The 18,937-nt window shown below is 33.6% G+C and overlaps 1 long non-coding RNA gene across 1 annotated transcript; it reads right to left on the bottom strand.

Annotated features, from left to right (window-relative positions):
* Positions 1–12,582: 12,582 nt before the first annotated feature.
* On the bottom strand, positions 12,583–14,749 carry LOC148780012 (uncharacterized). Its single transcript, XR_016043434.1, has 2 exons — positions 13,348–14,749; positions 12,583–12,981 (listed from the first exon to the last, which is right to left on the bottom strand). It is a non-coding gene; the product is annotated as an uncharacterized LOC148780012 (long non-coding RNA).
* Positions 14,750–18,937: the final 4,188 nt, after the last annotated feature.

Here is an 18,937-nt window from a genome sequence, read left to right as displayed (position 1 = left end):
CAGTTGCTGCTTACAGCTGGCAACGTCCTTTAGCGGACGTGGTTTTCGTATGTTAAAAGCAGACGCTTAACGCGACACCTCAAGTATGAGGTAGAGCGTAATAAAATATTATAATAATACGTTATAAGAATTTAAATAGGGGAGGCGAGCACTCCCACCCTAGAAAATTTTGAGATCTCTCTTTCTCTCTGATCGAAACACAGTGAACTCCTCTCTTGAACCGAATTTTTATCGGAAGCTCCCTCTCAAATATTTGTGAGTAAGTGACATTGTTTTTCTGAAAAATAGTCTATTTTTTAATAAATAGTGATATTTCCGTCTAGGATCTTTATTTTATCAGTTTTATGTGTAAGTGACATCGTTTTCCTGAAAATTAGTCTATTTTTTTATAAATAGTGATATTTCCGTCTAGGATCTTTATTTTATCAGTTTTATGTGTAAGTGACATCATTGTCTCGAAAAATAATCCATTCTTTTTAAAAATAAAATGAAATAATTATTTCTGCTTAGTATCATGAATTTCAGGTGCGAAAAATTTTATGCGCACGTGACCTCATTATCTTGAAAAATAATCTTTTTAATAAAAATTGTGATATTTTATCTATGTTAGAAATTTTGAATGCTTTAAATTAGAAAAATAAATTTATTTATTTTTCTTGTTTATTGTTAGAAATAAATTGTGATATTTCCTTCTATTGTTTTGAATATTTAGACATTGAAAAATTCATGTGCAAATGACTGCCTTATTATTTAAAAATTGACTTTTTTGCAGTTGATTATAATATTGTTGTGAAATGTTTATTTGTGGATTGATATCCCATAAATTGTGATAATTCCGTATTCTTGAATTTCTGTAAGAGTTTTTCTATACATATTAAATTGGCAATTATGCTAGAATGCCTTCACAAACTGCTACCTTTCTAAATTTGAGCCCAAAATATTTGATTGGTTTTTTTGAAATATTATAGAGAGTGACTGTTATTAATGGTTTAAGTGAAATTCATATTGATGGTTTCAGTGATATGTTGAGTACATGATATTGCTGTTTTCGAATGTTTAAAGAGATTTAGAAATAATTTAAGTATGCAAGTGGACTCATCCGGTACGCCGATGAGGTATAAGTGGACCTATCTGGGACGCCGATAGGGATTATGTGAATTCATCCGGTACGCCGGTGAGGTATAAGTGGACCTGCAGGGATTAAGTGGACCTATCTGGGACGCCGATAGGGATTAAGTGGACCCATCAGGACGCTGATGGGGTATATAGGTGATCTACTTGGGACGCCAGTAGGGTATTTTGTGAAATCCTTTGAATTATATACTGCCGTTAAAAGTGTTATAAGCATTTCAATTACTCGGATTATACTTAATTATGAAAGTGAAACTGTTGATACATTTCTGTTAATAGATCTCATTTTGGAAAATACTGATATCTTTCAATCATGATTATTTTTAGGATTATGATGATCACTTACTGAGTAGCCAAACTCATCAAACTATGGTAAACATTTTTCAAGATAACTGCGGATTCATTTTGAGTACTAGTCAAGATCAACCTTGGAAGATACTGTTGTTGTACTAGCTTTCTTTATTTACTTTGTAAGACCTCGTCACTGTAAATTTGTCCTATCAATAGATGTATATATGTTTTGTCTGTCACATCTCAGGAATAACAGTATTGTAAATTCTTAGGGTGTGACAACTATCGTATCAGAGCAATAGAATAGCTGCAGCCAATATGGAAGGAATTCACAAAGCCTTGGAAAATATGGTTGCTTTAATGCAACATCAGATGGAAAACAACAATCCACCCAGGCAGTCAATTAAAGGAAATGGTGGGAGTAGTATCGAACAATTTAAGAAATTGAACCCACCTTCTTTTAAGGGTGCTGTAAACCCACTGGAAGCCGAGGGATGGATTATGCAATTGGAGAAAATATTCGAGGTAATAGAATGTCCTGATGATAGGAAAGTGACCTTGACAGTCTTTATGTTAAAAGGTGAAACACAACACTGGTGGCGAATGGCAAAAGGAGTATTGGTCAAAGAAAATAAAACCTTGACTTGGGAAGTATTTCTAGAGGCATTTAATGAAAAATATTTCCCAAATTTTATTCGAGACAAAAAAAAAATAGAATTTCTAGAATTAATCCAAGGAAATAGGACAGTAGCACAGTACGAGGCCAAGTTTACTGAATTGGTCAGGTTTGCACCACATATGATTAACAATGAGGCAAGAAAGGTGAAGAAATTTGAAAGGGGTCTCAGGCCAGCTATTAAAAGCAGAATATCAGTCTTGAAATTAAGAACTTATGCTGAAATAGTGGATCGTGCCCAAATTGTCGAAAAAGATTTTGAAGATTACCAAAAGACGAAAAATCAGAACAGTCATGTTAGACCTACATCATCTAATCGACAACAGTTTGAAAGGCCAAACAAGAAGCCAAGGCCCTCACCATTTCAAAACCCAATAGAACCATGTAGAAAATGTGGGAAAAATCATGGATCAAACCCTTGTTATTGGAATACCGGAGCCTGTTTTAAATGTGAAAAATTGGGACACCAGATTAAACAATGTCCTAGCTTACAGACACAACAGCTTCCAAAGCAGGGAGAGATAGCTCCGAAGCCTCAAATGAAGGGAAGAGTATTTGCGATTACCGAGCAAGACGCTCAGGCCTCAAAATCAGTGATCCAAGGTACTCTTACCATCTTCCAAAAAGTAGCTCATGTTTTGATTGATCTTAGATCTACTCATTCATTTGTGTCACAACACTTTGCATGCCACTTAAAGATAGAACCAGAACAAATAGAATACATTCTAGAGGTAGCCACACCGATGGGAGATTCAATTAACACCAATATAATGTACAAATCATGTGTAATAAAGATAGAAAAAAAGGAACTGTTGGTTGATTTAATACTCCTGGAAATTCAAGATTTTGATGTAATCTTAGGCATGGATTGGCTTTCTGCATACCATGCAAGTATTGATTGTTATAAGAAAATTGTTACCTTTAGTATTCCGAATCAACCAGTATTTTACTTCAATGGTATCAAAGAAGACTCCCCATCATATTTAATCTCTTGTATTCGAGCTAATCGCCTCTTTCGAAAAGGATGTCAAGGCTTTCTTGCCTATATCAAAGAAGATAGGAAGGAAGAAATAAATTTGGATACCACTCCGGTTATCCGAGAATTTCCCGACATTTTTCCTGAAGAATTGCCAAGATTACCGCCTGACAGGGAAATTGAATTCTCCATTGAATTATTGCCAGGGGTAGCACCAATTTCTAAGGCACCTTACAGAATGGCTCCTGCAGAACTTAAAGAACTGAAACAACAATTGGAAGAATTATTAAATAAAGGTTTTATCAGGCCCAGTGTGTCACCTTGGGGTGCTCCAGTACTGTTTGTCAAAAAGAGAGATGGGACTATGAGATTGTGTATTTATTATAGACAATTGAACCAAGTGACAGTGAAAAATAAGTATCCATTACCTAGAATTGATGATTTATTTGATCAATTACAAGGATCACAAGTGTTTTCAAAAATTGATCTTAGATCTGGATACCATCAGCTTAAAATTAAAAGTGAAGATGTACTCAAGACAGCTTTCAGAACAAGGTATGGCCATTATGAATTTTTAGTCATGCCTTTTGGATTAACCAATGCACCAGCTGCATTTATGGATTTGATGAATCGGATCTTTAAGCCCTTTTTGGATAAATTTATTGTGGTATTCATCGATGATATTTTAATTTATTCCAAGAATCAGAAGGAACATGAGCAGCATGTAAGAATAGTATTGCAAATATTAAGAGAGAAGAAATTGTATGCCAAACTTAGTAAATGTGAATTTTGGCTTGAACAAGTGACATTTTTATGACATGTCATATCAAAAGAAGGTCTATCAGTTGATCCTTCAAAGGTTGAAGCCGTTGTTAATTGGAAACAACCAAGCAATGTGACTGAAGTTCGAAACTTTTTGGTATTGGCAGGATATTACAGAAAATTTGTAGAAGGATTTTCTCGAATCGCAACCCCATTGACTCGATTGACACAGAAAAGTGTCAAATTTGAATGGAAAAGTGAATGTGAGGAGAGTTTTCAATAACTAAAAATTCGGTTAACTTCAGCACCTATTTTAACTATTCCTGAGGAGAGTGGGGGATTTGTGATTTATAGTGATGCTTCACATAAAGGTTTGGGCTGTGTATTAATGCAATATGGGAAAGTAGTGGCATATGCATCCAGACAGTTGAAAGAATATGAGAAAAAATATCCAATTCATGATTTGGAGCTAGCCGCAAAAATATTCGCTTTGAAAAAATGGAGGCATTATCTATATGGTGAGCAATTCGTAATATACACGGATCATAAGAATTTGAAATACCTTTTCTCTCAGAATAAGTTAAATATGCGACAGATAAGATAGATGGATTTCTTAAAAAATTATGATTGTACAATCCATTATCATTCAGGAAAAGCTAACGTTGTGGCCGACGCTCTAAGTAGAAAAGCTACGAGAGTCTTAGCTCATCTAATGATCCAAGAAATGCGATTATTAAAGGAAATAGTGGATTGGCATCCAACTCCGTCCATTAATGGTGTGATAAGTATGATTGCCAACATTAAGGCGGAACCCCAATTAATCCAACAGATTCGATTGGCACAAAAGAAAGACCCTCAGCTTATAACAATTATAGAAGAGGTGAAGCAAGGAAAGAGAGATGAATTCTCTATATGTAGTGAGGATTTGCTAAGATTCGAAAGTCGGGTTTGTATCCCGAATGATGAGAGTGTAAAGAAAGATATCTTAGAAGAAGCACATCATTCTCGTTATACAATACATCTCAAAAGTATTAAAATGTATCAAGACCTGAAGAAAACCTTTTGGTAGAATAATATGAAAAAAGAGGTAGCACTATTTGTGTCTAGATGCCTAACATGCCAGCAAGTAAAAGCTGAACATCAAAGGCCCGCTGAGTTGTTGCAGCCTTTACCTGTGCCAAAATGGAAATGGGAGCACATCTCTATGAATTTTGTCTCTGACTTGCCTAGAACAAATTCAGGACATGATAGCATTTGGGTCATTGTGGACCGGTTAACCAAAGCTGCCCACTTTCTACCGATTCGCACGACGTACACTTTGGATCGACTGGCTCAGCTGTACATTAAGGAAATAGTGCGGTTGCATGGAGTTCCTGTCAGTATTGTATCGGACAGAGATACTCGGTTTACTTCTAAATTTTGGGCTAAACTACAGTCAGCCATGAGGACGAGACTCACCTTTAGTACTGCCTTTAACCCTCAAACTGATGGACAATCGGAGAGGACCATCCAAACCTTGGAAGATATGCTGAGGGCCTGTGTTATTGACCTTACAATAAGCTGGGATGACCATTTACCCCTGATTGAGTTTGCTTATAATAATAGCTTCCAAGCCAGTATTCAGATGGCACCATATGAAGCCCTGTATGGAAGGAAATGCAAATCACCCATATGTTGAGACGAGGTTGGTGAAAGAAAGCTTTTGAAGCCCGAAATTGTCCAGGTAACCACAGATAAAAAATATTAATTCGTGAAAGGCTCAGGACAGCTCAATGTCGGCAAAAGAGTTATGCCAATAACCGAATGAGAGATCTTGAATTTGAGGAAGGTGATCGAGTTTTCCTAAAAATCTCACCAATAAAAGGTATTATGAGATTCGACAAGAAAGGAAAGTTGAGCCCACGTTACATCGGACCATTTGAAATCCTGGAAAGAATCGGAGGTGTCGCTTATAGACTTGCCTTACTACCCGAATTGGCAAATGTCCATAATGTCTTTCATGTATCTTCACTACGAAAATATCAGCCCGACCCGTCCCATATATTAAAATATGAACCTTTACCGATCAGGAAGGACCTATCCTTCATTGAGCAGCCAATTTTGATACTGGATAGAATGGTGCAAGTGTTGCGTAACAAGGAGATTCCTTTAGTCCGTGTATTATGGCAGTACCATTCAAGAAAAGGGTCAACTTGAGAACAAGAAGACGAAATCAGAGAAAAATACCCCTATCTTTTTCAGTAATCAGGTACACAAATTTAGAGGACTAAATTTCTTTAAGGGAGGAAGAATGTAACAATTCTAAAACTTTAAAAAAAAAAAAAAAAGGGAAAAAAGATGCTTTTAAATAGGTGATGGTCTGATTGAGTATGATGGTCCTTGGGGACCATCACTATTTTCAAAACTTTTTACTTGGTTTAAACTTTTGCTGCTGCTTTTGTTTGCAGTCTTTGCAGTTGCTGCTTGCAGCTGGCAACGTCCTTTAGCGGACGTGGTTTTCGTATGTTAAAAGCAGACGCTTAACGCGACACCTCAAGTATGAGGTAGAGCATAATAAAATATTATAATAATACGTTATAAGAATTTAAATAGGGGAGGTGAGGACTCCCACCCTAGAAAATTTTGAGATCTCTCTCTCTCTCTGGTCGAAACACAGTGAACTCCTCTCTCGAACCGAATTTTTATCGGAAGCTCCCTCTCAAATATTTGTGAGTAAGTGACATCGTTTTCTTGAAAAATAGTCTATTTTTTAATAAATAGTGATATTTCCGTCTATGATCTTTATTTTATCAGTTTTATGTGTAAGTGACATCGTTTTCCTGAAAAATAGTCTATTTTTTAATAAATAGTGATATTTCCGTCTAGGATCTTTATTTTATCAGTTTTATGTGTAAGTGACATCATTGTCTCGAAAAATAATCCATTCTTTTTAAAAATAAAATGACATAATTATTTCTGCTTATTATCATGAATTTTAGGTGCGATAAATTTTATGCGCACGTGACCTCATTATCTTGAAAAATAATATTTTTAATAAAAATTGTGATATTTTATCTATGTTAGAAATTTTGAATGCTGTAAATTAGAAAATAAATTTATTTATTTTTCTTGTTTATTGTTAGAAATAAATTGTGATATTTCCTTCTACTGTTTTGAATATTTAGACATTGAAAAATTCATGTGCAAATGGCTGCCTTATTATTTAAAAATTGACATTTTTGCAGTTGATTATAATATTGTTGTGAAATGTTTATTTGTGGATTGATATCCCATAAATTGTGATAATTCCGTATTCTTGAATTTCTGTAAGAGTTTTTCTATACATATTAAATTGGCAATTATGCTAGAATGCCTTCACAAACTGCTACCTTTCTAAATTTGAGCCCAAAATATTTGATTGGTTTTTTTGAAATATTATAGAGAGTGACTGTTATTAATGGTTTAAGTGAAATTCATATTAATGGTTTCAGTGATATGTTGAGTACATGATATTGCTGTTTTCGAATGTTTAAAGAGACTTAGAAATAATTTAAGTATGCAAGTGGACTCATCCGGTACGCCGGTGAGGTATAAGTGAACCTATCTGGGACGCCGATATGGATTAAATGAACTCATCCGGTACGCCGGTGAGGTATAAGTGGACCTGCAGGGATTAAGTGGACCTATCTGGGACGCCGATAGAGATTAAGTGGACCCATCAGGACGCTGATGGGGTATATAGGTGACCTACTTGGGACGCCAGTAGGGTATTTTGTAAAATCCTTTGAATTATGTACTGTTGTTAAAAGTGTCATAAGCATTTCAATTACTCGGATTATACTTAATTATGAAAGTGAAACTGTTGATACATTTCTTTTAATAGATCTCATTTTGGAAAATATTGATATCTTTCAATCATGATTATTTTTAGGGTTATGATGATCACTTACTGAGTAGCCAAACTCATCAAACTATGGTACACATTTTTCAGGATAACTGCGGATTCATTTTGAGTGCTAGTCAAGATCAACCTTGGAAGATACTGTTGTTGTGCTAGCTTTCTTTATTTACTTTGTAAGACCTCGTCACTGTAAATTTGTCCTATCAATAGATGTATATATGTTTTGTCTGTCACATCTCAGAAATAACAGTATTGTAAATTCTTGAGGTGTGACAAGTATGCTCCTAAGGGAGTGTACTACGAACCTTAAAAAAAATACCCTTCTCTCTTCACCTCACCCAATGAGTAAGGCTTGGGATAGCTGGGAACCAAAAACCACTTACTTTCATGTATACTTCCCACATCACCCAAACTCCCATTTATCTCCAATGAACTAATGGGATTGTATACACTGAAAACATTTATCAAAGAAGTCCCAATTACTTATAACCAATGAATCAAAAGTCGACCAGTGAAATCGGACTCGCCTGATTCAACTCGGGAACCGGTAGACTCGTGCTGATTTCGTGAAATACCGAAAATTGTCCGGTTCTAGAGAAGAACCGACGATTCCATGATGTAAATCGCCATGTGATGTCATGATTCTCCCGATTCTTCGATTCATGACATCATGGCCCCTCCAATTCTTCAATGGGTATTTTTGTAAATTTTAAAAAGTACATAAACTTAAGATCCGCACACCCCACCACGTGACTCCACATCGCACGTAATGCTACCTCTTCGATGTGGGATAATGTGGCGTGACTCCATCGCACGTGATTACCTCTTTGATGTGGGATAATGTGACATGACTCCACATCGCACGTGACTCTACCTCTTCGATCGCACGTGACCCTCTTCGATCGCACGTGACTCTACCTCTTCAATGTGGGATACTATGAAGGCAGTGATTCAAAAGTCGGCGAGTCAAACCAGACTCGCCCGATTCGACTCGGGAACCGACAGACCCGTGCCAATTCTAGTGAAATACTAGAAATCGCTCGGTTCTAGAGAAGAACCGGCATAAAAGTGATTCAAAAGTCGACGAGTCGAACCGGATTTGCCCTATTCGACTTGGGAACCGGCAGACTCGTGCCAGTTCCAATGAAATATTGGAAATCGCCCGGTTCTAAAGAAGAATCGACATGGAAGTGAAATACCAGAAATCGCCTGATTCTTCGGAAATCGCCCGATTCTAAAGTAGAACCTACGATTCCATGCCGTAAATCGCCATGTGACATCATGATTCATGACATCATTGCCCACCGATTCTTCAATGGCCAATTTTTTAAATTTTAAAAAGTACATAAACCTAAAGTCCGCACACCCCGCCACGTGACTCTCCTCACTTCGCACGCATTATCATCGTTGGCTACAAAGAGGTATTTATTCACTACAACTTCCTTCTACCTCTTCGATGTGGGATAATGTGAATGTATTAACTTGAAACATTAATATATTACATATTTTGTTTACGTTTTTAATACCACTAAGTAGCATGCGGCTTAAACAATGATTTAAAAACCGGATCGGTGACCCGAATCGGGCTTTCAAAAAACCGATACGGATAGGCGAATCGACGATCCGGATCGGGAATCGAGTGAATCGGTCAGAATAAAGCTTCAAAAAAATCCGAAAAAATTATAAAAATTCATTATAAATATTGTTTTTTAGGAATTCAATAAGAAATGAGGGTACTCCATTAAGAATTTTCATGGTTTTGAATGAATATGCGAATATTGATATGTTCTTTCCCTGCATGAACCGCCATTCAACATTTAATTTACATCACACAAAAGGATAAAAAAAAATCACAAATTTTCTAAAAATTCGATCATGGATTACAAAAAATTCGATCATGGATTACATAAAATTCGATCATGGATTACAAAAAAAAAAAAAAAAACATAAAAAAACAAAAAATTCGATCGTGGATTACAAGAACAAAAAAAAACAATTCGATCATGGGTGACAAAAAAAAAAAAAAGACAAAAAATTTCATCATGGATTACAAAAAATTCGATCATGGATTACAAAAAATTCGATCATGGATTACAAAAAATTCAATCATGGATTACATAAAATTCGATCATGGATTACAAAAAAAAAAAAAACATAAAAAATCAAAAAATTCGATCGTGGATTACAAGAACAGAAAAAAACAATTCGATCATGGATTACAAAAAATTCAATCATGGGTTACAAAAAAAAAAAAAAAAAAAAATTCGATCATGGATTACAAGTAAAAAAAACAAACATTTCGATCATGGATTACAAAAAAGTCGATCATGGATTATAGAAAATTCTATCATGGATTACAAAAAATTCGATCATGGATTACATAAAATTCGATCATGGATTACAAAAAAAAAAAACAAAACAAAACAAAAAATTCGATCGTGGATTACAAAAAAAGAAAAAAACAATTACATCATGGATAACAAAAAATTCAATCATGGATTACAAAAAACTCTATCATGGGTTACGTAAAAAACAAAAAACAAAAAATTCGATCATGGATTACAAAAAAAAACAAACATTTCGATCATGGATTACAAAACATTCGATCATGGATTACAAAAAATTCTACCATGGGTTACAAAAATAAAAAATAAAAAATAAAATTCGATCATGGATTACAAGAAAAAAAAACAAACATTTCGATCATGGATTACAAAAAATTCGATCATGGATTACAAAAAATTCTATCATGGGCTACAAAAAAAAAAAAAAAAAATTCTGTTCTTCCCAGAGTCGTTTTACATAAGCGATTTTAACCCAAAAATTCACCACTAAGTGAATAAATTACATCCAATTGAGTATATTTTCTGATAAACAACAATATAAAGAATCAAAACCCTAAATTTTTAACACATTATTTCTAATATATCATGAAAACAAAATCAAAAGGCAGAAAAAAAAAAAAAAAAACAGCGGAATTTGGTTCCGCAGACATCTCAGTGTTCATATCAAATTTATTGCTGTAATTGACCAGATTACGTAAAATTGAAAATTTTAAATCATACCAGACACAATAAAGATTAAAAACCCTAATTATTGAACTCATTATGTTCAAAATATGCCGTGAAATAAATCAAATGGCGGAAAAAAAAAAAAACCCAAAGTTCTTACCTGATTTTGTGAACCGAAGCCTTCAATCTCCAAAAAACTCTGTTTTTCTCAACGATTATCACAAATTAGTAACAAAAGGTTTTGATTCACAACTTTAAGATCAAAATGCCTACAAATTTTGAAAGATTCATGCCTTATTTGGCATGAAATTTCAGAAAAGGCGGAAACCCTAAACACCGAATTTTTCGTGATCCAAAAACAACAAATTTTTCCACCATTTAATCCTTGAAAAAGCTAGATAAAGCTGTTTAAAGCCTGCAAATCAGATCACAAGCCAAAAAAAACAAGAAAAATGATCAAAAAAAGACAAATTTCAAAGAATCCGTGAAGAACACTGTGCAACCCGTGTTCTTCACGGACTCACCGATTTCGCACAGTGAATCGACGAGTCACTGTGCGAAATCGTCCGGTTCTCTCTAGAACCGGACGATTTTCGATTTTTCACCGATCCAATCCCTTTTTTACGATTTTCGAGTCGAACCGGGCGAGTCCGGTTCGACTCGGCGTTTTTTAAAACGCTGGGCTTAAATAAAGGTTCTCTTATCAATTATTTTTCTTATCAAATTTATTTTTTTGAGGTCAAATGTTTTTCTAATAAAAAATAAAATATTCTTTTATCAATTTCGCTTTTTGTTAAATTTTTTTCTTATCAAAAAAATGAAAAGTTTTTTTTATCAATTTCGCTTTTTGCCAAATTTTTTTCTTATCAATAAAACAAAAAGTTTCTTATAAAAAAAAAATGAAAGGCTCTTATCAATTATTTTTCTTGTCAAATTTCTTTTTTTTGTCAAAAAAATAAAAGGTTTTTGTCAAAAAAACAAAAAGTAATAAAAATTGTCAAAAAAAAATTCTTATAAAAAAATAATAATACAAGTATTTTTTGTCATAAGAAAAAAATGAAAGGTTTTTTTTTATCAATTTTGCTTTTTGTCAATTTTTTTTCTTATCAATAAAATAAAAAGTTTTTTTGATCAATTTTACTTTTTGTCAAATTTGTTTCTTATCAATAAAATAAAAAGTTTCTCATAAAAAAAAATGAAATGTTCTTATCAATTATTTTTCTTGTCAAATTTCCTTTTTTTGTGAAAAAAATAAAAGGTTTTTGTTAAAAAAATAAAAAGCAATAAAAAGTTATTGTCAAAAAAAAAAGTTCTTATAAAAATAATAATAATACAACAAGTATTTTTTGTCAAAAAAAAATGTTATTGCTAAAAACAAAAAAAAATGTAATACGGCAAACATTTCTTGTAAAAAATAAAAAGTTTTTGTCAAAAAAACTAAAAATGTTCTTATAAAAAAACCATTATTTATTGTAGTCCAGGTATAATTATATACTTCATCCATGATAGTTCCATAATTTTTATTTTGTGTGATGTATTTAATGGTTAAAAGAAGTTCATACAGAGAAAAAATATCTCAATATTCGCATATTGATGAAAAAAATGAAAATTAATAATGTAATACCCCGATTTCTTATTGGATTCTTAAAAAACATCATTTATAATGAATTTTAATAATTTTTTTAGATTTTTTTTACAGCTTAATCCGACCGATTTTCGATCTAGATGGATTTTTGGGGTACCCGATCCGGGCTACCGATCCGTTTTTTAAACCACTACTTATAACTATTTGTTAAAAAATATGATAGCATGGATACCCCCACAAAGTTAAAAAAAAAAAGTTCTAAAAAAATTCTTTTGAACTCGTGGTCAATGCAATATATGTAGCTGCCCAATTTCACATCAATTGGGACCATCTTGTACCAAAGTTAAATAGTCTCATTGCATACTTTTCCTAATTTTTATTAGAACACCTTCACCAAACACCATTCAAAACCACCCATCTGCCCAAAAAAATCCTCACCATTTCCCTTCAATCTATGTAGCCTTCAATCTCTGTAACTAGGCCCTTAATTGTCAACAAGAATAACCTAATGTTGAGCAATTAGCTTAGGTCAATCGGCATAAAACTTGTTAGTGAAATGCCTGGTTCACTGTATGGACTCCTGGACGATCTTTCCTCAGAATCGCTCGCTAAGCCCACTTGCCAGGAATTGGTGACCCGAATCACCTTGACTAGTGCCATGGTCCAACCCTATTTCAGGTTTTTAAACACGGTTAGATCCGAAACCTAGATCCCAAACCGAATAGTTCTAAATTTTTTTTTTTTTGGCCCAAAAAAGAAGGAAAAATTGTAAAGCCTTAAAAAGTCTGCACTCCTAAAGGTTTACATCCCATGGTCTAAAAGTTTTGAAGTAGAAGACGAAAATAAAAAGGGAATAGAGGAACATGGATTGCAGTTGGGGCCATACTGAAATCAACAGTGAACACTTTTCATTGTAGCAAAATATAAAGGAAAATATTCATGAATTATAAACAACACAATACTAAGGTGTCCAACACAACTAAGATAAAGAAAACAAGAGAATATTGAACCCAAAAAAAGGAAGAATGGCAATACCTAAACTCTCAATGAAGTTCTTCACTCAGAATAGAGAATAGGCTTATCTGCTTCAAAGCAATAGTTGGGGCGCCCTTCGTAATCCCAAGTGTGCAGGGTCGGCTTATAAGTTATGAAATTGTATCCAATTCCGCTGCTAATTTTAGATTTGTGTAGCTTCCCACTCTCTGGATCATATTTTGATATCTCAGTGTCATTGCAGAACATCAATGCGTCTCCAAGCCAAAGCACAGGGCAAGACCAGAGAGTGTTGCCATTGAATTTCTTCATATCTACACTAACAATTTCCACCCACTTCCTTTCAGTGAGAATCCACATCTTCACTGTTGATCTTTTATCCATTTTTGCGACATAGATCTGGTCCTCCTTTTCTAAGATTTTGACAGTATGTTTGCCGCCCTCGACCTTTATCAGACGCAATTGGATCTCCACTTTCTCTGTTTTCATGTCTAAACCCACCAAATAATGGTTGTCTTCAGATATGTAATAACAAATAGAACCAATAGACACCGTGTCAGCCTTGTATCCCCAGGACACAGGGATCCTTCTTCGAGCTCGATGCTTCCTCCATTTTCCCTTTGATGTATCAAATACTAGGTTTCTTCAAAGTTTTCAATCCAGTCATCACTGCGAATCCCCACCATGATCTTGAAATCACGACTTTCAGGGTCGAAATGAAACCCGAAAAAAGCATAGACCGAGGATTGATCACTGACATGATCAGGGAAGTATGGGATAGTAGTGAATTGTCCAGTTGCAGGGTTAGCAATATAGAATACATCGATCACTGAAATCCGGCCGTTGTTTTCACGGTTAAAAATGCACAGGACACCATTGCTGCCCACAATCCGAGAACCCAAGCTTGAATGGAAGCTTGGAAGCACCCATGGAGCTCGGATCTTAGTCTCATGACACGATAACTCGTTGTCAGTGTCGTGAAGAGACATTACATAGTCATCCATGGAGAGAAAGAAAGTAAAGGGTTTGGATAGTGCAGATGAGCTGGAGAGAGCGTGGATTCTAGCAAACGAAGGAGAGGATAAGAAACAATTCCAGAGTTTCCATACAGATTGAAAGCAGAGAATGCTCTTCACAGGTAATAGCAAGAGGATCTTCTCCACGAGTTCATTTGGGAGAACATTAGAGAGGCGATCTTTACCTGACTTCACAGAGAGGTGAACTGTAGCAGTGGTGGCCATTGAAGACACAATTCCATACTCTCTCTATTTGCTCTTCTTCTCAATATTCTCTGATATTTCTCTCTCTCTCTAATTGCGCTCTCTCTCCATTACAATCCCTCTCTCGCTAATCTACTCTCTCTCTCTCTCTGGTTCTCTCTAATCTACTCTTTCTCTCTGAATTCCACTCTCCCTCTCTAACCTACTCCTTCTCTCTCTATTTCTCTGTAAATTATACTCTCTCTAATTTATTTAGGAATAAAGGCGGGAAAATCGGAGAATAAAAAAGCGGGAAAAATGGACGAAAAAGAGCGGGAAAAAAAGTTGACAATGCCCCTAATATCTTACGGAAAGACGTATTTAACCAGTCATTGAAAGACGAAAATACCGTCGTTTGGACTGCCTTGCAGAGTCGGACACGAGCGCATGTCGTGCGGCCGGGCATTTTTTACTTTTGCACGTGGTAAACGAAAACCACATTTTACCATATACATTATTTTCAAGGCATCGCAAACCGTCTAGATAATTTGCCACAATATATATTATTTTTAGAGTTTTAAATCTTAAATTTTTTTTCCACAACCATAATGTTCAAAATGAGATTATCGATGTGAATGTTTTTCGATGCTTGAATTATAATTTACAATAAATTATGAGGTAAGTATTTACTTATTTTGATAGAGTTGCTGCTATAACTCGTTTTCCTTTAGGGCCTGTTTCGGTACATAAATTTTAAGGTATGAATTCCTACTATCTTGGATATTGTCAAAATCCAACGTTTAGATTGTTTAATGAGAAGGATATTTAAAATCAAGAAATTCAAAATCATGAAAATAAGACCTATTTTTTCGCATAAAGGGTTTTGTCGAGTCCAATTGAGAGTTTTTTTTTTTAATGGTTTATGTTGCCCGAATAGTATAAAGTGAAACTTTTTGCAATCAAGGTGGACGAGTATGTTGTGAGCTAGTGGGAACAAATTCAACCATCTTATTTTCGCGGGAGGAAATACTTTTTTATTGGCAAAAGATTAAAAAAGTTATAATTTTTTTGCTCTTGTCGAACGAGAAAATTTTCTTTTAAGACCTCCAAAATTTCAACAAATGAGATGAAAGTAGAAGACTATATTAAGAAATTTGATAGACTTGCGGCTCCAAACAACCTTTAAAATAGTGAATAATAGAAATGTAACCCGTTATATTAAAGGGCTCCAACCAACCATTATGGATGAGGTCTTTCTACCTCGGCTATGGACCTTAAGCAAGGCATTTTAAATTGCTTTATGAGTGGATAACTAATTACAATGGAACATTAATAAGCATTTTCTCACCTAAAATGAATTTTCCCACCACACAAAATTTAATGTAAAAAGAAATATTCCTCCAAGGTTACTTGTTATTGATGTAATAAAACTATATGCCGTACATATAAATGCCCAAAAAAGAAGACGAACTTACACTTGGCTCAAGAAATATAAGAAATTCATAAAGAAGATCAACATCTAGAGATACCACAAGGTGACATAAGAGATGGTCTTTGCTTTGAATTTTGAGCATTCAAGTTGGTGGTCAAGTTTCTTCCAACTCTAAAAGAATGATGGTTTTTTTTTATATATTTTTTAAGAGATTTTTTATTTATGTTTGGAGTTATTTTTAGTTTTTAATTTCCTCTTAGGGTACTTGTCTCTTTTTAAGTTGTAGAGATATTGACGGTTACAATTAAAAGTTTAGTAATGATGAAAGATCAGGATTTAATATTGATTAAAATTTCAATTTTTAGGGTTTCTACTATAAATATATAACTCGACAAAAAAATAACAAAACAAAAAGAGAGAAGAGAATAAGATTTTATTTAGGATAAACTTCCTTGTTGGGCATGTGGGTGGGAGTGATTAATCTCTTTATTCTAATTATTTTTTTATGTTTTGTTTGGTTTCTCCTCTGGTCTACATCATCTACTCGAACTTGACGAAAAGAATTGGAGAGCATATGCATTCTATACATGCCTTTAAAAATAATTAAATAATGTCTTAGGATTAAACTGAGGTAAACCAACTTTTTATCGGTCAAATCTAAGCGTTTAATAAATCGCTTTTTTTTTATCAGTCAAATCTAAGTGTTTAAAAAATCAAATTTATTAAAACATTCGCATTGTGATTCGAAAGTTAAATCTCAAAATTTTAGATAAAAAAAGTACTTCGGGAAAATATGAACTGCTAGCTACCAATAGCTTTAGAGTAAAATGAAGTCATGTACCACTAGTAGGTACCTAATAAAAACATCAATTAATATTAACATTTATTTTAGAATTTGCTATTATATTTCAAAGTTTTTGCTATCAACCAAGATATAGTGGGACAGCTAAAGTTAGGTAAAGATAGTAACCCGGACCAGAGAATAAAAGGTTTACTTAGGCTGGGCATGGGCATGGGCATGTAAAGTTGTTAGCAAAGATTTTGTACCAACTTCTTAAGAAAGTTGTAATGTATTTCATCCATTTTAATGGGCATGGAGATTTAAAAAATGTGTTTATTTTTGACATTGTTTTTTTATCTTGACTCCTTAATAAATGTTTTATATAAGGGCAGGCTTCGCCTACTGCATAAAACTTATATGTTTGCCCATATCCAATCGTCTGTTTTGAATGGACAACTAAGATGATGCCAATCACAATGTCACGTCTCCACACTATTTATATTTTTACAAACTATTTTTACACCAAATTTTGGTTGCCCACGCCTCTCTTAAAGTTGCAAGTTGCACTTGTTAAGAAGATAAAAATAAGATTCTCAATTAAATAAAATAACAAAAATACCCCTAAAAGATTCAAGGTATTTTGGTCATTATTCTTATCGAATAATTCTTTTTAATATTTGTTTTGGGTGTGACCCATTGAGATGATAGCACGTACCAAAATTCATATTCATATAAATTGTAGAAAAAACTAAAAATAAAATACTCCAAAGTATCGGATCCAAATCAAACATTAAGTGGCTCACTTGATCTAAATTGAACGGTTGGATGGAGAGAAGCATATATCTTCCCCACAATAGAAAAAATATACAAACCGCTCCAAAGTAAAGTTGTAATAATCTATATCTTTTAATGGACGTGTAGATTTATAAAATGTGCTATTTTGTGACATTGTTTTTTGAAACGTTCAATCTAAGATAATTTAGGACACTGCAACTTTATTTCTACAAAGAAGGTTGCTGCTGTATATAAACTTGTACCTAATATAAACCACGCCAAGTAAGTAATTTATCAAAACAAAGTAATTTTTTTTTTTATAATAACTAAAACATAATGACAGAATATTTATTATAATTTTGGAGATATGGGATGATATGGTCATGAAATACTTTTAAGTAATGGATAAAATCTTATTTTGAAAATAGATAATAAAATTTTTTTTTATTAAAAAAACAAAAAGTGCTGAATACCCATTTAAATATGGGAAAGCCTTTTATGCACCAGTGGGTGTAGGGGTTCATACATGCCGCCCCACTTCTTGCTGTCTGATATGACCAGTTAAGATGGTCTCAATCATAATGTCACGCCTGAACACTATTTTACTTTTAAATTATTTTTGGAAATGATATTAACACTAAAGTTGGGACATCTAGTCCTATCTTATGCTTGCATTTACAAAAATATTAATAAAATAAAATAACTAAAATACCCCTAAAAAGGGCTAGTTGGGTTATGATATTTTTGGAAGTTAGTTTTATTTTTTTGTATATATTTTTTAGGTGCGCCCATCGAGATGATGACACATATCACGTTCCATGTTCATATGATTTGGATAAAACAAATGAAAATAAAATACTTTGAGACGTCATATCTAGATCAAATGATCAATGGCTCACTTGTGACATTATAGCTGAAGCTATCCCAACCATCTATTCAAATTAAATGGTCGTAAATTCCTACGCTTAGTGTTTTATGAAAAGCTTTCATTTTAAATATAAAAAAGTTTATATAAGGTTGTGACATTGAAAATGTAGAATTAAACATGCACCTCAAAAATCCATCGGAAAATGTTGTTTTAATGTTGAAAAGCCCTCTAATTGATCATTTTGATACCAAGATGAATGAATATGGAAAAATAACATAATTTTGAGTCTCATAAATAGTGCATCTTGCAGCAAATTATCTAGACCGTCCATTTTCAATATTTTTATATGTTTATAGATCTACTTAATTTTAACCATTTTTGAAATTTAAAAATTTATAATTAGAGACAAAAATAGATTTTCAGATAATCTTAAAAAAATTTACACCAAAATTACATGTTATGATAAAATTTGGAGGTACATCTTAATTGGATCGTTTAAAGTTACAACCTAATACAATTAGCCAGACTCTTTAAACATCGAGGAAGTCGGAGAATTCAAAACTAACACAACATACACA

This window comes from Amborella trichopoda, chromosome 10 (assembly GCF_054954075.1).
Source record: "Amborella trichopoda isolate Santa Cruz 75 chromosome 10, AtrichopodaSantaCruz75HAP2 v2.0, whole genome shotgun sequence".
NCBI lineage: Eukaryota > Viridiplantae > Streptophyta > Magnoliopsida > Amborellales > Amborellaceae > Amborella > Amborella trichopoda.
This window is presented reverse-complemented; position numbering and strand designations above follow the sequence as displayed.